Genomic DNA, 23,753 nt, shown 5'->3' with positions numbered 1-23,753 from the left:
TGGGCACCATGGACTAGAGTTAATATGGATCCTAGAGGGAAAACCACCCAAATAAAGCGCATAAGAACGCCAACCATATGGGCGCCGCCATGACAGTAAGGTGGAAAAATAGGGAAGAACGGCACCGCAGATGGGCGCTGCTGTAGAGTTACTTACCCAGTGTATAGAAATATCGAAAATAGAAAACAGGCCCTTATACGTAGCTTATCTAGATATTACCGGGGCGTATGACAACGTTAATCAGGAAATTTTGTGGGATAGAAAGAAGTGGGCATAAGTGACGAGTGTATACAGCTTTTGAGGGAAATATGCCGAGAAATTACAGTTTGGATAGAATGGGAAGGAATAAGTAGCAAGGACAGCGTTGAAATTAGCAAGGGGCTGAGACAGGGATGTCCTTTGTCCCCGCTGTTATTCATGCTGTACATGGTTAGGATGGGAAAAGCGCTAGAAGGTAGCAACATTGGATTTAATTTGTCACACAAACAGGTCGGCACGATGGTTGAGCAGAAGCTTCCAGGTCTATTTTATGCTGATGATATTGTCTTATTTGCGGACAGTCAAGATGATATACAGCGACTGGCAGATATATGCGGAAGGGAGTGTGAGGCTCTAGGACTAGGATGTAGTGCAACAAAATGTGGATTGATGGTATTCAATGATCACGAAGACCATGCGGACAGGGCCAAGAAATACCGAGGGTAAGGGAGTACAAGTACCTCGGAGTATGGGTAAATGAGGGGGATAGATATATGGAGGTACAAGAGAAAGCATCGGTAGCAAAGGGAAAGAGGAATGCTGCAATTATGAAGCACAGAGCTTTATGGGGGTACAATAGGTACGAGGTGCTTCGAGGGTTGTGGAAGGGTGTGATGGTCCCGGGTCCCGGGGCATACATTTGGGAACTCAGTGGTGTGCATGAAGTCAGAGGTACAATCAGGAATGGATGTAAATCAAAGGACGGTGGGCCGCCTCGCGTTGGGCGCTCACGGGAAGACGACAAATGAGGCTGTAAAGGGTGATATGGGATGGACAGGCTTTGAAGTGCGGGAAGCTCAGAGCAAAATGAGATTCGAAGAGATCGCTGAGGAAAATGAAGAATCCCAATGGACAACGAATATCCTGACGACGTCCGAAGAAGAGCCAACGTCCGCGTCCCAGAACGGCGGTTCACGGGGCGTGCAGCGGACGTCGCGTTTTGGATGTCCAAAAAAGGTCTTCCGACAGACGTCCAAGAATATATAGCACGTGGACGTTTTCAATAATCCAGGCGTGGATATCAAGAGGACGTCGACAGGAGATGGCCGTGCGGACATTTCAAATCTGTTTGGATGCAAACCGCTACACGCTAGTTCATCTGACAATGCGTGAAACTGATTTTGCAACATATGGAAACCGCCGCTAATTTTTATCTTTCGGAAAATATGTGATTGAGGAAATAATTCATGGATAATTGTGCGAGCATGTATGCATTGCATTCGTGGCATTTCTCGCGATTATTTACGTGCTTAGGAGAAAGGTGAATGGGTGACGCACATACGTAAACGTGACTGCAGTTTCTTCCCACGAAACACAAAACCTCTAAAAAATGTCTTAGTTTACGAGAAGACCAAAATATAAACATTTTTTAAATATAGCATTAATTCGCCCCTCAAATGTGCTTGCATACTCTTTATTAGCATTTTCAACAGCTACGGCATACCCAGAGTCTATTTTGCTAAAGAAGTTCATAACGCCTAGTTCGAGACATTTTTCAGACATTTTGTCTGAAAGTACGAGTGCACAACGACTATCTCAATGATTCTTCGAATGTTTTCTCGAGAAGGGCCAATATACAAAAAATCACAGCATATCCACGGGGTGAATGATGATGAGTGGGGCGAAGCTACGGAGGGAATCATCTGTAAACCGTGAAACTCTTCCGTGAAATGCGCCCAGTACATAATATAAAGAGTGTGAAACATCGTGTATATATTAAACATCATACTTTTATTGTACTGTTGGTTTACGTGGTCCCTTCATTATCACGTGATCGGTGAAATGCAAGGAAGAAGTCCGCTCCCGAGCGAAAGAGCGCCAAGAGCGACCGCATTCCCCGCTCGCCCTGTGCGAATTAAAGGCAAGGCTAGAGGGAAGACAGGACGCGCGTTCCACGACGCGAGGTCGGTAGCATGCCCAACGAAAGCCAACGGAACGCGATCGTGCAAGTGCTCCGGCTTCGCATCGCCTCATGGTTCCATTTAGCGTCCCAAAACCAAATATATTGCTCAAGGTGTGCCTTGCGTTTTTCGTAGAAATAATTTCTTTATCATGTACATTAAGACGAAAAGTTGAAAGCTCACTAGAGTGTATCGCCCGCAAAGTATGTCTTTTAGTGTGATTTAACTCTCGTACGGCAGGGTCCTCGCGCCGGTGCCGGTCCACCTCGCCCGTTGACGATCGGGCGAGGTGGCTACATACAACTACTAATACTACACTTTAAGAAAAACATCTGGCGTTCTTTCGTTCTGCTTTTACAAAACATCTGGCGTCTTTCGTTGGTTTATTTCATCAATCAACGGCGTTTTGAACAAAATTTTCATTGTTTATTCACGCACAGGAGAAATCTCACCAGGCACTACCTTGGAGGTAAACAATGGCTGCTAATGGGAATGAGAGACAGAAGAAGTCGGCTTTTAGCTAACACTTACACTTCTACTTCTACTAACGTTTCCTACTGGAACATGCCAATGGCTGCTAATGGGGAATGAGAGACAGAAGAATTCGGCTTTTAGTTAACGCGCACGCTGCGAATTTTTTATTGTTCAACAACGCACAGGAGAAATCTCCCACCGGCACCACCTTGGAGGTCAAAGCGTAAGACTTGTTACGCACTACTACGCTACTACGATGACGACGACTACGAGGGAAGAACGGGTGCCGCCTTAAGGAGCTTCGCCCCTAAAACGGCATGTCAAAAGAGCGGTTACCGTCGGTTTTACTCAAACAAATGACGCAGACAACCATACCCCCAAAATAATTTGTTTCACAACGATGCCTCTAACAGCACGCTCGCACAGCAGCGACTGACAACAGTAGTAAAACCGGCAAAACGCAGGCACGCACGCAGCGCACCCGGCGCACCATGCGGCGCACCGTGCAATCAGCTTCGGCGGCAGTCATGTTGAAACGTGTCCTTCGCGATCGTGCTGTGCACCGGCGACTGCGGAGACGCCGTTGGCGTCGTCGCGTCGTCAAGGTCAATCTAAATAGGTCGCGAAAGTCGGAACGAAAAGTGGTCGGAAACCTATTGCGACAAACATCAACACCCGCGTGACGATTAAAGCGCTACTAGGTGAGGGGGGGACAAATAATGAAAACAAAAAATTAAATAAGCGTTTATTTTCATTAGTTTTAAATTTATTTGTCACGAATTAAATTAGTAGATTACTTTAATCATACTTTAGTCTTGGGCATGTGGTTGAGTGGCCAATTTTTTTCGTTTATTTTCAGAAACAGCGGGCACATGCAGCCAGTCTGGTAACATTGGCCAACGGTTTTGCGCATTTTGAGATGCAAATGGCGTCGCTCGTTTTTGCGCAGTAGGTTTGTGCCTGTCGTCCGTAGATATTTCCTCGCATAACCGTTGTTTTCTAGTCGTGGTACTTGGCAGAAGGTAATATAGCCCATCACAGCCATCGGGAACCGTTTCAGTGACTGTGTTTTGCCAGCGCACGGCCGGCGTGCCGTCGCCCTTCGGGACGATGAGTCCGCCACGCTACGCGAAGAAACGCTGCGCTGTCTACGGATGCAAGAGCAACACGTGTGCAAGGTTTGTGTGTGTGATGATGTGGATTGTGTGGCCCGTGACGGGGCGAAGAGGGAACGACAGTTCTGCTGTGCGGTACGCCTTGGAGGGGAAGACGACGAAAAGGAAGCGCGAGCGGGGCGTGCGGCTCGAGGAGTTGAAGCGCGACACGGTTGGAACGGCAGCCGCTGGTCGGCGGTTCGGGTCGCGACATCGCCTAACCAGGCGTCCGGCAGCCATGTGGACCTGGTGAGCCTGATTCCCGCTCTGTGCCCGGTGCTGACAGAGACCGGCAGCCTAGTCTGTTCCTGGCCTGAGGTCCTGGGGCCCGAGTGGTGTCACGAGGTGGCCGCGGCTCATGTTGGCGATGGGCAGCTAACCTGCGCTGCAGTTGCCTGGTGATCTACCGGCCTGCAGTGCCATCATCACCACCACTACCACCTCGCCACGGTCAAGGCAGCGTGGCTGTTTACTGCCCAAGGAGTACCGGTGACGACCGACCTCGCCGCAGCGGCAACAGTTCATAACGGCGAGTAGGACAGTTTGTGTGCGATGCGCGTAGGACGTTTAGGATGTAAATAAGGAATGCTGTAGTGTGTGTGAATCGGCAGAGTTATCGGTTGTGTTAAAGTCTGTGTTGTGTGTACAGAATCACCTGACTGCTGGTGAATTATTTCGGATCCTGGGCCCACATTACACCATCACAGTGTGCACGTTGAAATGTTATGCTACTTCTGATTTCTGTGTTATATATTTTGGGGTAATATCCTGTGCAACTGCAATATTTCGCCAATAAAATACACCTTATTTATCAAATCTGTCTTTTTTGTCTTCCCGTTATCTTGCAGGCTTCCATTATGGAGCCGTCATAGTGATAAGGAAAAGAACATGCAGCTATAAAAAAAAAGTAAGAAGCGGCGTCCTGTCAAAAAATTTCATAATTTCGCGCCCATCGCGTTAAAACGTGACGTCATTTCCGCTTCCGGTTGTGACGTCATCTTTTTCCTTTTTTTAGTTCTGTTTGTCCCCTCCTCACATAGATGGCGACTGTTGCAACAACTAGCCACCGGCTTGACACGTGGGCTTCTACGGAAGTTACGCTACCAGTTTACATATACCTTGGCGTCGTTTTGCGTTGGCAGCAGCTCGGGTGTCATCGTTTCGCATTTTGTGTAGCGTGCCAGCTTTTCTGTACGGTTCACTGGCTGTTATCTGGCATGAAGTAAGTGTGCTCATGCCATTTGCCGCATATTTTCCATCAGTGATTCGTGAAACAAGCTCTACTGTGTGTTTTCGCCGACGGTCCGTTACAACAATGGCCTAATCTGCTCGCCACCTTCGTTGCAGCTAGCAAGCAGCTATTCGGATAACCTACTTCTTTGGGTAAGTGAAATTAAATGTGTCTGACTTTTCGTCAATACTGCTGGAACTTTTGACAGTTCTTTGCTGGTGGTTGAATCTTGGTCGAACGCGAAACTATATACGGAGGACGCGCCGTTGCGAATCGTAAGCCAGACTTACTCGCCCTATTCCAGGTCGGTCATCTTGTTCTGCGGGTTACAGCTCGTGTGTGGGTGGGTGTATGCGTGCGAGCGAGTGTTTGCTTGCTTGCGTGCTTACAATCATGCCGGCCTGTCGCTGACAAATAGTGCAACGATTCTACAACAGGTGCCTCGCTTTGTGAGTAGTTATGATTGTCGTTAATAAATACATGACAGCATTTGTGCACATCTGTAATTGGAAATCTGTCTTTAGAATGACTTGATGCTCAATTATTTGTTGTAAATTATACCTAGCTTACTTGCTTCTTGTATGCAGCTTTTCTTCACCGCTGTTTGTACAAGACATGAGGCCCGAGACCACGCCAGCTTGTGTGAAAGCCAGCGCAATTTCTTTGACGGGACCTGGAGTGCATTCATGCAGAACTTGCATTTATGTTGCTGCTGCGTCAATCAGCTTCACCTTGTGCGGTCACCTTCTGTCGTATTTTGTGCCACATTCGGTGCGCTTTATTCATTAATAAAGCCGCTTTTACAAGATCATTGGATAATTTATTGTTTCTGATAAGCAATGATTGATTATTTGTGCGCCATACACTAAACGTCATTTATGAAGTACGTGTTCATCCTCTGCATGTTCAGATTTATTATTTGTTCAGTAGTAAACCGATGTGAATTCTACATGGAAATTGGATATAAGTGGTGTGTGGAAGAAAAGTAAGGACACAAAGAAGCGCTTGTTTGTGTCCTTACTTTTATTGTCTGCGTCTCGATTTTTGAGCTGTATTTACAATGAGTCCATTGGCGCCCCGCTGGATATAGTGAGGCTTTTGGTCATTATCACGTCCAGAGCTGTACTTTCTGTGGATTTTTGGGCACCTTCAGGATATGATATCCTGAAGGTGCCAAAAATACACAGAAAGTCCAGCTCTGCACGTGATAATGACCAAAAGCCTCACTGTGTCCAGCATATGGGTCATTCCACGGACGTTTTCTGGACGTCGGGTAAGATTTTTACTGAATTTGCATACGTCCAAGCACGTCCGAATATCCGGTTTTGACGCCCGGTGGGATTTCCTCGGGATGTTCAATTCCTTTGCGCCATATAGTCCTGCGGACGTCCCGTTGAACGTCCCACGGTATTTGTCGTGCATCCGCCGGATGTACGTAATGTCCAGTAAAGTGGTCCGATAGACGACCCAAAGTTATTGGTTGCCCATTGGGTTAAGAGTAGATGGGCAGAGAAGGTTTTCAGGTATTTGTATAGAAAAAGCGTTGACACGCAGTGGAGAAAAAGAACTAGGAGGCTCACCAGTAAATATGCGGCTAAATATGCGGTAAAAGCGTTGACACGCAGTGGAGAAAAAGAACTAGGAGGCTCACCAGTAAATATGCGGCTAGCAGTGCGGGCGATATGGCAACAAGGAGCATTAAGCGGAAGGTCAGAGAGGCGGAGAGGACTTATTGGATGGCAGCGATGGAAAAGAAGCCGGTTCTGAGTAACTACCGAAAAGGAAAAAACGAAATAAGGAGGGAAAGGTTTTATGATAATTCAAGGGGAAGCGCTTTACTGTTTGAAGCAAGGTCGGGCTGCCTTAGAACGCGTAGTTATAAAGCGAGATTCAGTAACGAAGAAGAACAATGTACATGCTGCGGGGGAACTAAGGAAACGATGGAACATGTACTGATTGAATGTGGTGATATTCACCCAGGTATACGTGTGGGCACGAGTCTACATGAAGCCTTGGGTTTTAGGGACAACAATGGAAAGCTGAACACGTCCGCGATAGAAATAAGTAAGAGACGGTTAGAGTATTGGTGGCAGAAAAGTAGAGATAAAGAACAAAAATAAATAATGGGGGAAAAATAAGGGCATTCTGCCTTAAGAGGCAGAGAGATAGACCGTGAATTTATATTTTTTTGGTATAATAACATAGATTTAATCAATGTAGATAAGGTATTAGGCCAACATGAAACAAGGAAGCTTTTTTTCTTTTTCTTCGAGCCTGGTGGCAGACATGTCACCGCCCCGTTACAAAGGGGACGCTCATAGCATCCATCCATCCATCCGTAGTGATATAAACACATGGAGGGACAGGAAAAAGCCTCGGCAGCAAAAGGGAAGAGGATAAGGCTGCAATAATGAAGCGAGCGAGGTGTGGAAAGGTGTAATGGTTCCGCCCAACTGAAATTGGCCGATGGCCGATGTTTGGTAAATAACGGGGCAGCGCTCGGCAACCGGTATTGTCGGCCGACCAGTGGCCGCCAATTACAGCAACCAATTACGCTGGTTATTAGTTGGCCGAAGACGTTTAGCCAACGGTGAGCAAATGATAGGGAAAGAGTCGGCACCCAATGTTCGGGTCACCAAACGTGGTCCTCCGTATACAGGGCCATGCTTTGCTACCTACCACGTTGGCAAGGCACTATGAGCCAGCGACAAGCCGACATCGCATTATATCTGTGGGCACAAATTTTTGTTTTCCTAAACCGCGCGCATTATTTGTCTGTCAGCGAAAATTTCTTGTTTGAGCGTTCAGCGTACGTCGGCTGTCACTAGATTGCGCTGATTATTCGCACAAGATTATTTAATCCATCTGTGCACCACCTGATGTCTACAAGGTAGTGATGCAGAACCATCGTTAAATTTGTCGTAACTTGTGTTGTATCGGGTTCGAACAGAGAACGAGACGGAGACACAGAGTAACAGGACTCCCGGTGCCAAATAGTTTTGTCGTGGTCGGAGTAACAGTTTTAACAGCAGTCACACTTCCTGCCGGCACCGGGAGTCCTGTTACTCTGTGTCTCCGTCTCGTTCTCTGTTCGAACCCGATAAAACACAAGTTACGACATGGTGTCAGAAGTGAGGTGCAAGTGGTGAGATCGAGAACGACAGCAGTCGAAGTAGAGACCATGCTGCAGTAGGTTTCATTGACCGGATTCACGGCGAAAGCAAAAGGCACCGGTGGACGCGAAAGAAGAAGCAACGTGGCGGCCAAGCAGCCGAGCCAAACGTGCGTCGGTCTCGCGCCATCAGTGTAACCGGAATCGACAGGACAAAACCACGTGTCTAGATCTCGAGTGCACCCGCAACAAACGGACAAGAATTTGCCTGTGAGCATGAGCAACGAGCGCACCGCAAGTGACCACAAAGACAACGGTCAAGGACAGATCACGATGGCAACAGGTGGGCCCCAGCAGACGCCGCTAGGTGTCGGGTTCGCACCACCGGCGCCGTTGGACTTCCAGAGGCCAGAAGAGTGGACAGCGTGGCGGCAACGCTTCATGCGTTACAGGCGAGTGTCGCGTTTGGCAGAGCAAGACGGAGCAGCTCAAGTAGACGCTTTGATTTATTCCCAATGGGCAACCAATAACTTTGGGACGTCTATCGGACCACTTTACTGGACATTACGTACATCCGGCGGATGCACGACAAATACCGTGGGACGTTCAACGGGACGTCCGCAGGACTATATGGCGCAAAGGAATTGAACATCCCGAGTTAATCCCACCGGGCGTCAAAACCGGATATTCGGACGTGCTTGGACGTATGCAAATTCAGTAAAAATCTTACCCGACGTCCAGAAAACGTCCGTGGAATGACCCATATGCTGGACACAGTGAGGCTTTTGGTCATTATCACGTGCAGAGCTGGACTTTCTGTGTATTTTTGGCACCTTCAGGATATCATATCCTGAAGGTGCCCAAAAATCCACAGAAAGTACAGCTCTGGACGTGATAATGACCAAAAGCCTCACTATATCCAGCGGGGCACCAATGGGCTCATTGTAAATACAGCTCAAAAATCGAGACGCAGACAATAAAAGTAAGGACACAAACAAGCGCTTCTTTGAGTCCTTACTTTTCTTCTACACACCACTTATATCCAATTTCCATGTAGAATTCACATCGGTTTACTACTGAACAAATAATAAATCTGAACATGCAGAGGATGAACACGTACTTCATAAATGACGTTTAGTGTATGGCGCACAAATAATCATGCTTATCAGAAACAATAAATTATCCAATGATCTTGTAAAAGCGGCTTTATTAATGAATAAAGCGCACCGAATGTGGCACAAAATACGACAGAAGGTGACCGCACAAGGTGAAGCTGATTGACGCAGCAGCAACATAAATTCAAGTTCTGCATGAATGCACTCCAGGTCCCGTCAAAGAAACTGCGCTGGCTTTCACACAAGCTGGCGTGGTCTCGGGCCTCATGTCTTGTACAAACAGCGGTGAAGAAAAGCTGCATACAAGAAGAAGCAAGTAAGCTATAGGTATAATTTACAACAAATAATTGAGCATCAAGTCATTCTAAAGACAGATTTCCAATTACAGATGTGCACAAATGCTGTCATGTATTTATTAACGACAATCATAACTACTCACAAAGCGAGGCACCTGTTGTAGAATCGTTGCACTATTTGTCAGCGACAGGCCGGCATGGTTGTAAGCAAGCAAGCAAGCAAACACTCGCTCGCACGCATACACCCACCCACACACGAGCTGTAACCCGCAGAAGAACAAGATGACCGACCTGGAATAGGGCGAGTAAGTCTGGCTTACGATTCGCAACGGCGCGTCCTCCGTATATAGTTTCGCGTTCGACCAAGATTCAACCACCAGCAAAGAACTGTCAAAAGTTCTAGCAGTAATGACGAAAAGTCAGGCACATTTAATTTCACTTACCGAAAGAAGTAGGTTATCCGAATAGCTGCTTGCTAGCTGCAACGAAGGTGGCGAGCAGATCAGGCCATTGTTGTAACGGACCGTCGGCGAAAACACACAGTAGCGCTTGTTTCACGAATCACTGATGGAAAATATGCGGCAAATGGCATGAGCACAGTTACTTCATGCCAGATAACAGCCAGTGAACCGTACAGAAAAGCTGGCACGCTACACAAAATGCGAAACGATGACAGCCGAGCTGCTACCAACGCAAAACGACGCGACGACGCCACGACGCCAACGGCGTCTCCGCAGTCGCCGGTGCACAGCACGATGGCACGATCGCGAAGGACACGTTTCAACATGAGTGCCGCCGAAGCTGATTGCACGGTGCGCCGCATGGTGCGCCGGGTACGCTGCGTGCGTGCCTGCGTTTTGCCGGTTTTACTACTGTTGTCAGTCGCTGCTGTGCGAGCGTGCTGTTAGAGGCATCGTTGTGAAACAAATTATTCTGGGGGTATGGTTGTCTGCGTCATTAGTTTGAGTAAAACCGACGGTAACCGCTCTTTTGACATGCCGTTTTTGTATATTGGCCCTTCTCGAGAAAACATTCGAAGAATCATTGAGATAGTCGTTGTGCACTCGTACTTTCAGACAAAATGTCTGAAAAATGTCTCGAACTAGGCGTTATGAACTTCTTTGGCAAAATAGACTCTGCGTATGCCGTAGCTGTTGAAAATGCTAATAAAGAGTATGCAAGCACATTTGAGGGGCGAATTAATGCTATATTTAAAAAAATGCATATATTTTTGGTCTTCTCGTAAACTAAGACGTTTTTTAGAGGTTTTGTGTTTCGTGGGAAGAAACTGCAGTCACGTTTACGTACGTGCGTCACCCATTCACCTTTCTCCTAAGCACGTAAATAATCGCGAGAAATGCCACGAATGCAATGCATACATGCTCGCACAATTATCCATGAATTATTTCCTCAATCACATATTTTCCGAAAGATAAAAATTAGCGGCGGTTTCCATATGTTGCAAAATCAGTTTCACGCATTGTCAGATGAACTAGCGTGTAGCGGTTTGCATCCAAACAGATTTGAAATGTCCGCACGGCCATCTCCTGTCGACGTCCTCTTGATATCCACGCCTGGATTATTGAAAACGTCCACGTGCTATATATTCTTGGACGTCTGTCGGAAGACCTTTTTCGGACATCTAAAACGCGACGTCCGCTGCACGCCCCGTGAACCGCCGTTCTGGGACGCGGACGTTAGGCTCTTCTTCGGACGTCGTCAGGATATTCGTTGTCCATTGGGTTGTCTAGGGGGAGACGCGGAAGATATTCTAGCGGCGTCGACGCTAACCAAAGAAGAGCAGGAGCACTTTGAGAAAGTGATTGACATGCTGGAAAATAATTTCATCGGTAAAAGAAACATAATATACGAAAGGGCAAGGTTCAATCAGAGGCGGCAGGAGCCTGGAGAGACAGTGGAAGCTTTCGTGACTGCTTTGCACAGATTGGTAGCTCACTGCGGATGCGGAGCACTGAAAGATGAAATGGTGCGCGACAGGCTAATTGTGGGCTTACAGGATGCAAAGCTGTCGGAAACGCTACAGAGCTATCCAGATCTCACGTTGGAGACTGCTGTACAAAAAGCTCGCCAGACAGAAGCGGTTCGAAAGCAGCAAGCCGTGGTAAGACAGGAACTCTTATCCGGAGAAGCGTCTGTTGATGCCTTGCGAAAGGCCGGTAAAGGAGCTCCTCCAGAGCTGCTCAAGCAAAAACGTCCTTCAACACAAAGAAAAGGGCACCATGGTTGTAGCAGATGCGGTGGACATGAGAAACATGACCGCATCAACTGTCCGGCTTCTAAGGCAAAATGCCATTCTTGTGGGAAAAAGGGGCACTGGGAAAAGATGTGCCGATCAAAAACGCTCAGAGAAGTAAAAGAAGGTGCTGCGCCAGAGCAGGTGTGGACTTTGGGAGCCCTGCGTATTAACGAAACAGCAGAGGCGTGGAGAAAAATCATTGATGTCGGTGGAGAACAGATCAGCTTCAAGGGGTGGTGCCACCAAATCTGTGGCTTGCGCGTTCTTTGCTGTAAGCGTTTCCTATAGCTCAAGGAAGCATGATGCACGCACCAAGATTCATGTATTCTCGCTAAATAATTTAATATCGCCTTTTTATGTGGACAACTTTCGGTTTCGGTTTCTGGGCGCCGAGGTTGGGCAGTGACGTAGAAGTGTAGGAGGCGTGGTCACGTGACCACACAAGGCTGTGACGCACTTAGCCAGGAAGCGATCGAAACTGGGCGAGTGATGTAGCAACCGATGCTTTGCCGGTACTATAGTGAACTAAAATATATTCTAGTTCACTACAGCCGGTACGTACGTTGCGGAAGTGGCGGAAGTCCGGAGGTCACTCACGTTACTACAGCAGATTTGGTGTGACGTCACTACAACTTTCGTTGCCCATCCTACAGATCTACGTCAGTGTTGGCGCGCTAGCGATGGGTTTCGATCGGGAGAATGGGCATTTAGGTACACTTTGGAAGTGAATTAAAATATATTCTAAACGTTTGTTGTGTCCGACCCTTCGTGTGGAATGTCCTTGCACACAGAGGAAACCCACAACAGGCTTGTTATAGCCTCGAAATTTGATGGCACCACCCCTTTCAAGATAGACACTGGAGCAGATGTAAGTGCAGTGCCGGCAGGAAGTGTGACTGCTGTTAAAACTGTTACTCCGACCACGACAAAACTATATGGCACCGGGAGTCTTGTTACTCTGTGTCTCCGCCTCGTTCTCTGTTCGAACCCGATACAACACAAGTTACAACAAAATTCGCTATTGATAGTTTTTTTGAAACTATCGATTGTGTAAACAAACTATCGATAATGCTACTATCGACAAACTACCGATAGTGCAATCGGTAGTACCATCATTATTATTACTATAGCGATATTACTGCCACGCGTGTTTATTGCTTTGTTTTAATAACGTATTCGGGTTTTACCCACCAAGACTGTTAGCAACGTTTGACGCAGTGCGCGCCGTAATGTTTGTGATCATTCTGTTAAGATTACGCGCCGGACGCGAATAGTCATGCTTATTCGAGAGCATAAGAGAGCACCATGGTGCTCGTCCTTTATACATCAGTGGTCGTCCTTTATACATCAGTCATCAAACCTTCCAGCGTTATCACTGCAGCGATAACACTGGAAGGTTTGATGACTGATGTATAAAGGACGACGCGTTCCACCGATGATCAGATATTACTCTAGGGCTGACGACTGCTCCCGCCGCTATCATGGCGCAGCATGTATCGCTTGTATTTTGAGTTTTGATTTTCTGGGCACAAGTTCGCCCAAATAAAGGGCTCCGTATTTCCCAGTTTTGCTGCAGCATTCTTCACCGTCACAACCACGTGACAATATGTATCGATAGTGGTGGGAATAACGATGCGGTTGCTGGCCGGCCATATTGCTAAAGCATTTGCGATAGCCTACCATCGGCTTCGCTTAATTTATGAGCACTTTCTTGCAGAGAAATTAATTATTTCCGCAGTGAAAATCGCGGAATATATCCATCAATAAATTCGTATCCAAAAGCAACCAGTTATTACAATTAACTTCTTGATATTTTTTTTATTTTGAAATCATAAAATGCAATATCAATTTGAAGCTGCGCAGTCCCGCCACATGTAAAGGCTTCCTTTCCGCTACAGCTGAACAGTTTGACTTTATGATCATGTGTCAGCAAAGCACTCTGGTGAAGAACACAATCATGTCAACTTTCTTGCCCTTCAGCCTGCTCCTCCGGCTCCACTGTGTATCACGCACGCGGGGAACCGCGTTTATTCTGCAGTGAGTCCGCGCTGTTGATTTTATGCTATCGATAGTACCATCGAATTTTTTACTATCGATAGCGCTATCGATAGTATCGATAGTACCATAGATAGTTCTGCATCTCTACTACAAGGTCGGCCCACGGCCTTGGGCCTATGTTAGCAGTCAAAGGTCGGCAGGTGTAAGGCCATTAACCAATCTCAACCTCGGGCAAACTCTCATCCAAGCTCGGGCCATGGCCGGCGATGTCGGCCATGCACGTTGGGCCAGCATAGAGCCGAGGTCACTTTTCAGTTGGGCGGGGCTGGCTTACTTTTGGGAACTCAGTGGCGTGTGCACGAGGTCAGAGGCGCAATCAGGAATGGGTGTAAATCAAAGGACTGTGGGACGGCTCGCGTTGGGTTCTCACGGGAAGTCGACAAATGAGGCTGTAAGGGTCAATATAGGATTACACCTGTGCGCCGGTCTGAAAACCGGCGGCGGCGGCGCGCCGGTGTTTCCACCTCCGGCGGCGGCGCGTGAACGGCGCGAGGTTCATCGGATCAGCGGCGGCGTGGCGCGGTCGGGTGAGGGGAGGTAGAAGTTTGTGGGGAGAGAAGGTTGTCCCTCGAATTTCGAAAAAATCTGTTTTTCGGAAAATCGAAGCTGTGAATGCGATAGCCACACGTCGCAATGTTATACGAATTATGGCTAGCAGCTATCTTTTTTATCCCATCTCGCGTAACACTACAAAACGCTGGTGTATTGAATACGAACGCTCCCGGGGTAGAAGCGGTTTTCGTGCACTTTGTCGTATCTCACAGCACGAAGCGGTGAGATCACCGCGCGTAGAAGGGTATACGAGCCGTTCGCTAATTTCTGCCGAGATTGCGCGCGCGCCAGCGCTCCCGACCTCGCCCTAATAGCGAACGTTCACACTTGTTATTCGAGCCACGCCGCCCCCCTTCCCCGGCGTCCCTTCATGCTCCTTCGCCCAGCGAAAGACGAGCGGGTCGTTTCCTTTCTGCTTGAGAAGCAATCGACGACAGCCCTCGAATGGGGGCTGATTTTACCGCATGCGCGCTCCGTGCGACGATTTTTTGGATTGGAAAAACTTTATTAGATGCGAAGCAGCTTTTGCTCGGGGCTGTGTCCGTCCTACCCTCACGCGTCCGCTCGCCAACTCTCCCCCCTCTCCTCGCGTGAGCGCGAGGAAGTGGCGTGGGCGCTTCCTCCGCTTCGTTTCTCCTCTCCCGTTTCTCTCTCTCCGCCACAGCTGTGTGGCTCGCCACGTTCGCTCCCGTTGCACTCTCCTTCGCAACGGCGCTACGGACGCTCGCGAAGCTGAACGTAAACGGCAACGCCGGCACACGAATCTCAAAGCTGCGAGGCAACACGAAGTCGAAGCACAACGGAAATGAGATGGGGGGGGGTAACATAAGTGGTACACAACACAACTCCACACACAATTGAAACATACACGGAAACATACAATTGGAACAACAATGGAAACACAAGTGAACACCCAGCGCTGCTTCGCATGCCCACATGGTTCCCCTTATTGAAAGATGGTGTAATCTTTTATGTTCTGCAGGACGCGCTTAGCGCGTAGCATCATCTCCGACGTAGAGACCGACATAGAATACCTGGCTGCCGCTTCATGGGCCTGCTGGACAGCCCATTACTGGTCGGCGAGAAGCGAGCTTCCGAGGAACGTCTTCCACTCAGTGGCGTATCCAGGGGGGGGAGGGGGGGGCAGGTGAAAATGATTCCCATTCCCAGCTGGTTTATGAAATCTGGAAACCTTTCCAGACTGGAAATTTCTCAGCTGGAAATAAAAAAAATTCCAGCCAGGAAAAATTTCCAGGTTCCATAACCTAGCTGGGAATGGAAATATTTCCTGTTGGGAATAGAAATATTTCCAGCAGGAAAAATTTCCCGTTGGAATCCTTAATTCCCTGCTGGAAATGGAAGAATTTCCAGAATTGACCTCGCGGCAGGGTTCTGTTTGGTGTCGCAGAAGTCTGCTGCCATACTGCGAAGCGGCTCGTGGGTCGCGCCCCAGTGAGAGAGAGGTTCTTGATGGAAAATGGAAAATAGAAAGGTGGGGGAGTGACACAGTAACTGTCTCTCAGTCGAGGACACCACAACTGCGTCACTTTAGGGGAAGGGGGGGGTAAAAGGGAAGGAGGAGATAGATGGTGGGAGGGAAGGGAAGGTCACAACAGGTAGAGGGCTGGGGGCAGAGGAAGGAGGAGATCCGTCGTTGTCGTTGCTGGTCAGGCGCTAAGCACGGCCTAGAGGCGGTCTGCGAGTTGCGCGGCATCAATGTACTCGAGCACCGCGCGTAGGGCACCGCGAACACGGTACATGGCTCCGGCCGGGTGCAGCACATCGTTCATGGTCGCGCAGGGTAACCCTTGCCTCCTGAAGGCGCGCGAGGTGCTCCCGTTGCGGAGCCAGAGCGGTACAGGAGATGAGTAGATGCTGGAGTGTTTCTTCCTCACCGCAGTCGCCGCATAGGGGTGAGGGAGCACCGCAAAGGCGGTGCCGGCGCTCGGCGGGCCAGACAGAGCCGGTCCGCAGTGCGAGAAGAAGGGAGCGCTCCTTTCGGTTAAGCATTCCCTCCGGTAGATAACGCGGGGGGCATCCGGAGGCTACGCGCGCATCAGGGTGGTTGCGAGCGAGCTCTCGCCGGATGTTCTGGCGTGCTGAATCTACGGAGTCCGCGTACGTTGTCAGCGGAACTGCAGGGTCGTGTGCAGTCCTCGCCAGGTCGTCAGCAGCTTCGTTCCCCGCGATTCCAACGTGTGACGATATCCATTGAAGAGCCACGTCGCAACCGTGTTCTCGCAGTGCGTGCAGTTTCAGGGCTACACGCTGTGCGAGTGGGGCGGGGGGGGAGGGGGCGCGCTCCTCTTTGGCGAGCTGGCGGAGTGCCGACCGCGAGTCCGTGAAGATCGCGGCGCGATCGATGTGCGCCGATTCACGGATGAGGTCAGCAGCGAGGTGAATTCCTACCAGCTCCGCCGTGGTGGAGGACGCAAGGTAGGCAAGCCGGCATTGGCGCTTCAATGCCAGCTGCGGTGCCGTGCAGGCAGCGGCCGCAGAATGGTCCTGGAGCACGGAGCCGTCAGTGAAAAACTGCACTCTTTCTTCCAGGTCATGTTCCATTCTTGCAGCGGCTTCTTGTGCGATGGCACAGGCGGGTGTGTTCCGCTTGGAGCGGACCCCCGGGAGCTCGAACCCGATGGAGAGAGGCACTCGCCGATGAGGGGGAAGCCACTGGGGAATCTTTGGAGCGCTGTCCGCGACGATGGCGTCGAATGTGCTAAGTAGCAAGCCAACACGGGAGTCGGGCAGTGCGCGAGATATGATGGCTGTTCCATCCGGTGCACGGTTGAGGCGTTCCAGGTGGTAGAGGGCGCGCATTTCGCCTGTGAGTGACGCCGGCCAGGCGCGGGTCTCCGCGAGTGTGTCCGCAATGCGCGAATTGCGCGGAAGTCCGTGGCACATTCGGAGCACTCGGCGGTGGTCGGCGTCGATCGCATGCCACTGGATGGGGCGGAGAAGGCACAGAGGCAGCGCGTAGTGCACCTTGGCCATCCCAATGGCCTCGTAAATGGCCATCGCGAAGGAGGCGGGGCATCCGTCGCCTCGCGCGAGTATGCGACGCACACAGCACTCAACACGGCGCATTTCACGGCGTACACGGCCTACCTCGTTGTTCCACTGGAGTCTGTGGTCGATGGTGAGGCCAAGGTAGCGCACGTGCGTTTTCCACGGCAGTGGGACACCGTGCAGTGTGATGGGGGCAGTGGTGCGGCGAGCACTGGCGCGCGGATGCACAAGGAGTGCCTCAGTTTTCGCAGCCGAGATGCGCAGGCCAATGCCGTCCAAGAACCCGGCCACGGCCACGAGAGCACTCTGGAGGCACCGGCGGACGGTATTGATGTAGCGGGTGGGACCGCGCACATACAGGGCGATGTCGTCCGCGTATATCACCGCGCGCACAGCAAACGTATCACCTTTCGGGAGGCATTCAAGGAGAGGTGCGAGGACCAGGTTAAACATTCAATCAGTAACCACCGAGAAAAATTACACCATCTCCCGCTAAAGGGGACCATGAGGCGATGCGAAGCCGGAGCACTTGCGCGATCGCGTTCCGTTGGCGTTCGTTGGGCATGCTACCGACCTCGCGTCGTGGAACGCGAAGAGGGACGCTACGCGCGTCGTATCTTCCATCTAGCCTGGCCGTTAATTCTCACAGGGCGAGCGGGGAACGCGGCCTACAGGCGGGCGAGAGGGGGGCAGCGTAGGAGAGGAGAGAGAAGGGGAGGGGACGCGCATGCGCTCGAGCTCATCGCGGCGTTGAGCAGGGGAGAATTTCGGCATGTCTAGCCCGCGTTTCAGAGGAAGAGTGGAAAGGGGGAGAGGAGAAGGGGAGAGGGAAAGTGGAGAGGGGAAGGGGAGAGGGAAAGTGGAGAGGGGAAGGGGAGAGGGAAAGTGGAGAGGGGAAGGGGAGAGGGAAAGTGGAGAGGAGGTGTGGAGAGGGGAGAGGAGGTGTGTGGAGAGGGTATGCGCATGCGCAGTAAGGGTGGTCAGAACGCACACCACCACCACCACCACCGGATTGAGCTCCGCCTTAAGATACTTCGCATCTAAAAGGAAGGGGCTCAGCACACTCCCCTGAGGCACACCGGTGGTGACAGGGCGTGGAGTACTGGACACCCTCCCCACACGGACAGTCAGTGAGCGTTCGGTGAGGAAAGCCTTGATGTACCGGAGGAGTTTGCCCTGTACTCCTAGCGCACAAACCGCGTCGATGATAGCAGCGTGTGGTAGGCAGTCAAAGGCCGACTGCACGTCGAGGAGAAGAAGCAGGGCTGTCTCACCGTCGTGCAGTGCCTGCTCAAGCGTGCCGACGACCGCGGCTATGCAGTCGGCTGTGGCGCGCAGGGCACGAAAGCCGCACTGTTGTGGTGGGAAAGTGTCGCGCACAGTGGTTATCCATTGGAGGCGATGAAGCGCCATCCCCTCCATGGTCTTTCCGGGCACTGAGGTAAGAGAGATCGGCCGGTATGACTTCAGGTCTCGCGGTGGTTTACCGCGCTTCAGCACCGGGACAACCATCGCTGTACGCCAGCAATCCGGGAGGGAGCCGCTGCGAAAGACCTCGTTGAATGCAGCGAGCAGGTGGTGGCGCTGGCTGTCATCGAGGTTCTGCAGCATGTTGTGCGTGATGCCGTCCGGTCCCGGGGCGCTGCGGTGACGTCTGCGGTTCAAAACACGAGCAAGCTCGTGTTCTGTAAAGTCTGCGTCGCACAGGCAGGCTAGGTGCTCCGAAAGGGCAGCGTCAGGCGGCGCAGGAAGCGACAGAACTGGACGGCAGCTTCTGAGATTCTCGGCGCTTACGCGCGTAGGATCGGGGGCTGGGGGAACAAAGACGTGTGCCAGTAGTTCAGATAGTGCGAGCTCGGTGATGCCGCGCGCCACCGCGATCGCGAGGACGGGGCAGCGAGGGGCCCTGGGGTTTAGGAGAGACCTCATGATGGGCCAGCCGCGGTTGCGGCGACGGGGGTCACTCAGAGGCGAGCAGACACCCGTCCAGCTGTTGCGCCTGAGGCGCCGCGCTTGTCGTCTGCACACAGCGTCAATACGGTTTTGTTCCGTCCAGTGTTCTGCACGATCGGTGCGAATGGCACGGCGCTGTGCGCGGCGACGGGCAGCACGAAGGTTCAGAAACTTATGGCATCTTCGACAAATCACACTGGTGCGCACCGGGGCGCCCTGGTGCGCCGTTTTGTCCAATCGTCTTAGCGCCTGGGTGCCCCGGTGCGCACCGGTGCGATTTGTCGAAGATGGCATTAATGTCAGTGCATGGGGAGCCGGCTGGAACTACACAACGCGTAGTAGCCATGCGGGCGCACTCAGCTACGTGCGAGAAGTAGTCACCCGCGGGCTGTCGGGAAGAACACAGCTCACGGAAGACACCCCACCTCACCACATCGTACACTCGCGTCGCCCCGCGACTCGGATGAGTGGGGGAGAGGAGGATGGGGTAGTGATCCGACCCGGCGGTGTCATGGGCTCGTGTCCACGAGTAGGCGCAGCACTGTGACACCAGTGCCAGGTCGATGCAGGAAGGGCGGCTTCCGCGGCGGACGAAAGTTGGTTCGCCGGTGTTTAGGATAACGAGGCCTGCAGTGGCAATCGCGTCCGACAGGCACCGGCCGCGTAGGTCTACCTTGGCGGAGCCCCAGCTGTTGTGATGCGCGTTGAAGTCTCCACACACGACACAGTCGGCTGATAGCGCCGCGGCAAGGTGTGGCACGAAAGCAAAGTCACAGCTGACGTTCGGACGGACGTACACACATGCCACCGAGATATCGACACCACCCATGCGAACCGTCACAGCCACGCACTCCACGTCGTCGTCACAGAACCGCTCGCAGGAGATGCACGCGTGTGCGATGGACGCATGCACATACGGAGCAGTTCGGGGGGCGCCGGGGCCGTGATCGGCATCCGTGCAAGGCACATCCGAACAGCCGTTCTCCGCGCATACTGCCGGGCCGCTGTAGCCGATGAAGCCACGAAGCGAGAGGTCCTCCGCGCGGGCGCGCGTCTCCTGCAGAGCAAGAATGTCAAAGTCGCGCAGAGACCGATGCTCCGCTAGCTCAGCATGACGGCGGCGCAGCGAACGGCAATTCCATTGCAGGATGCGCGGCCTAGGGCGGTGGTGTGGACTACTCGCCATGCTGGTTCAGGGCCTGGTGTGTGGCGAGGGCCGCCGCGCACAGCGAGTGGGCAGGAGAGCAGGGTGGGAGGAACTCCAGCGCTGTACGCACTGCTGCCGCTAGCACGGCAATCGCCGACTCGCGCCGATCACTGGTGGAATGATCATTGGGAGCTGTGTGTGTTGCCGATGAGGCACTCCCAGAGTGACCGCCGGCGATGTCAGCGAAGAGCACGCCCTGCCTGACTGGCTGGGAGGCATGGGTCTGCCTGAAGGAGCTCGGGGCTGAGGCCTTCTTGGCGCCCTGTTGTGGATGTGCCTCTTGGTGTTCCGGCTCTCTCCTGGCTTGGGTGCGGGCTTCTGCCAGTTGGCGCTCCCTCTGCCAGCGAGGGCAGCGTGGTTCTGTGGCGGGGTGTTTGTCGCCGCAGTATATGCACTTCGGTGTTGCGGCCGTGCATTCGGCGGGCTCGTGGCACCCCCGCAGCGGAGGCAGCGCTGGTCGAAAGTGCAAGCCGCTTCTACGTGGCCGTACCGTAGGCAGCGGCCACACTGGACAGGCCGCGGGCGTCGTGGTTTGACGGTACGGCGCTGCTTGTAGAGGGCAACCTCCGTGGGTGGCTTGCTGCCCTCAAAGCGGACGATGATGTTGTGCCCGGAACGAGAGCATGAGGTCACAGGGAGGTTCGATGAGATGTTCTCCCGGATCTCTTCCTCTCCGAGTGCCGTGTCAACACCGAATATGATGCCGCTGCACGTGCCTCGCACGCACAGCGTTGCCGCATGTCGCTGATGCTGAGCAGCGGGTCAAGTGGAGAGCTGGTGGGCGTGTCTGCGGCGACTACGTTGCGTCGGAAATTGACACGGACGCTAACCACACCGTCTACTGTGTCCAGGAACGAGGAGATGGCCTCCTGTGTGGAGGAGCGAAAGTTTGTTCTCCTGTTCCTGGGCCGATACAGGACCGCCTCTACAGGGCCGCGGGCGTTGGCCCAGGGTGCGGGGCGGTGAGGCGCAGCAGCATTCTGAGCACTTGCTTTCGTTTTCGGTATTGCAAGGGCACTCTGTGGAGCTGCAACAAGTGGGGCGCACAGAGGGGTGCCAGGGGGGGCACCGGTAGGGGGGGAGCAGGGGAAAGGCTGCTGCCTCCGTTTCAGTAGTTAGGGTGCCCAATACACAGCTTGGGCGAGTGAGGGGCTGGCTCCTTTTTGGGGGGGGCCTCGTCGCTCGCTTGTGTTTGTGACGCTGACGCCATGACATCAGGGTTGGGGGCAGGAGGGGAAAGGGCTCCCGGGCTGTTTGCGGTGGCCGCGGCCTCTCGAGCTTGTTCAGGTGGGGAGGCAGTTGCTGCGGAGGGGGCAGTTGGGAACCGGTCGGGCTGCTCTCCGCGGTTGAGACGGCGGGAGAGGAGAACGCCGGGGTTACGTGCGAGCCGAAGGAGGGGAACTCGTGTCTGGTGTTCCTGTAGCTCTCTCGGCGAGGGAGGGAAGACAGGTTTTCCTCCAGCTCCGTCTCTCCTTGGTTGCATTCCTTGCCATTCTTGGGAAGTGGAGGGATGGCGGGGGCTCCTTCAATGGCGGTGGCAGACGATGTTTGCGGCGAGAAAATGGCGGCGGCCGTCTGCTGGGTTGCCTCGTATTGAGGGGGGACGTCGATGGAAGCAGGGAGGTTCGTGCCGTTCTCTGCCTTGCCTGTTTTCGCCCGTGGTGTGCGCCGCGGGAAGGCCGAGGTTTTCGTCGCCCTTCGAGTACGCCTGGGAGCGCTCGGAGCCTCCCCCTTGCGCAGGAGGCTGGTGGCGTCTCTCAGTTTCCTCGTGCGACATTTTGCTGTGGTGGTGGTGGCTGAGAGACGAGGTGGGCTGGCCCGTTGTGCATCCTCCTGTCGCACGAGGCCTGCTGCCTTCTTCACAAGAAGGTCGTAGGCCTTGGAGTGGCTGGTGTTGCCGCTCAAGGTGTAGCCCGGGGGAAAGCCCGGGGGCAGGTTGTCCTCCATCACAGAGGGTGAAAGGGCACCACAGCACGTGCTGCCATGGAAGGCGGTGGATTAAGGGAGGGGGGGCTACATTGATCTTGAAGCCCTAATGAGGGCTGCGCGCTAGGCGCTTGTTCAAGAAAAATAAAATAAAGCACGCACGGGTGGCATGAAAAAGCTATACGAAAGAACAAACTTGGAGACGGAGCGACCCGTTCGCGCGAGCGACCGAGCCAGAAGCACACCACGGACGCTGGCAAAATACTGGGGAGGGCGAAGCGGTTCGTGGGTTACGTGCGCCCCAATGACACGGGCACACCACGGAGGCTGGCAAAATACTGAGAAGGGCGAAGCGGCTCGTGGGTTACGTGCGCCCCAGTGACACGGACATACCACTGACTTCTGCGACACCAAACAGAACCCTGTCGACCTCGCGGCTATCGCATGCGCCTTAGCATGGTTCCTACAGGACCTGTTCGTCCAGTGAACTGCACACTATCAAAGAACATGGTGGTGAAATTTAACAGCATTTATTTTAACTCTTGGAGCAAGTGCTGGAACATATCTCGAGATGTAGAATGAGTTCGCTCATATCCTCGTACACCACCTGAAAAAAAAATATTTAGACATGGTGAGCGAACATCAAATCCACAATGATCCATAAAACACAATTCTACCAAAAGTATAGTTTCACCAAATCACATGAACAGCATCAATACAGCTTTCAAAAGCAGTACCACAATACAAAGTCAGTGCAGTGCAAAGCAAAGGTGAGCAAGATCTGATGAGTACTGCGGTTTATACTGTAGGTTCTATATATGTAACGATTATTTATATCGACCTTAAACTACTCCGTATATGCGTCCAATGAGTTCGCTCGAAGATATGTAATTACTCGAGTTTGTTACATAGACGCATGCGCACCAGCAAGCACAAGCATTGCACGGCACAAACCGGCCTGTAGCGTACTTCGCGCATATATAAACATTACACACAGCCAGGTAACATGACACCGTGATAACGAACCCACAAACATTCGTGACAAACGTTCACTTATACTTGAAATATATAAGTGCAACTTACCTCCAAATGGAACATTCAGAGCTGAGAAAATCGCTGTCCCTTGATCGGCGCTGGTGTATCCAAGACATCGCACACAGTACAGCAATAAAAACCACTCGACCATGCTGGTCATCACTCGTAACACTTTCCAGAGATAAACCTGGCCAAAAATAACTATTCCATGTAAC

The 23,753-nt window shown here is 52.1% G+C and overlaps 1 protein-coding gene across 1 annotated transcript in view; it reads right to left on the bottom strand.

The window, feature by feature from the left end:
* Positions 1–23,753, bottom strand: part of LOC119390962 (poly(A) RNA polymerase GLD2) — a 592,309-nt gene that overhangs the window by 94,510 nt on the left and 474,046 nt on the right. The window lies entirely within an intron of this gene.

Source organism: Rhipicephalus sanguineus, chromosome 4 (genome assembly GCF_013339695.2).
Source record: "Rhipicephalus sanguineus isolate Rsan-2018 chromosome 4, BIME_Rsan_1.4, whole genome shotgun sequence".
Classification (NCBI taxonomy): Eukaryota; Metazoa; Arthropoda; class Arachnida; order Ixodida; family Ixodidae; genus Rhipicephalus; species Rhipicephalus sanguineus.
The sequence above is the reverse complement of the archived record's forward strand: the minus strand, read 5'-3'. Positions and strand labels throughout refer to the sequence as shown.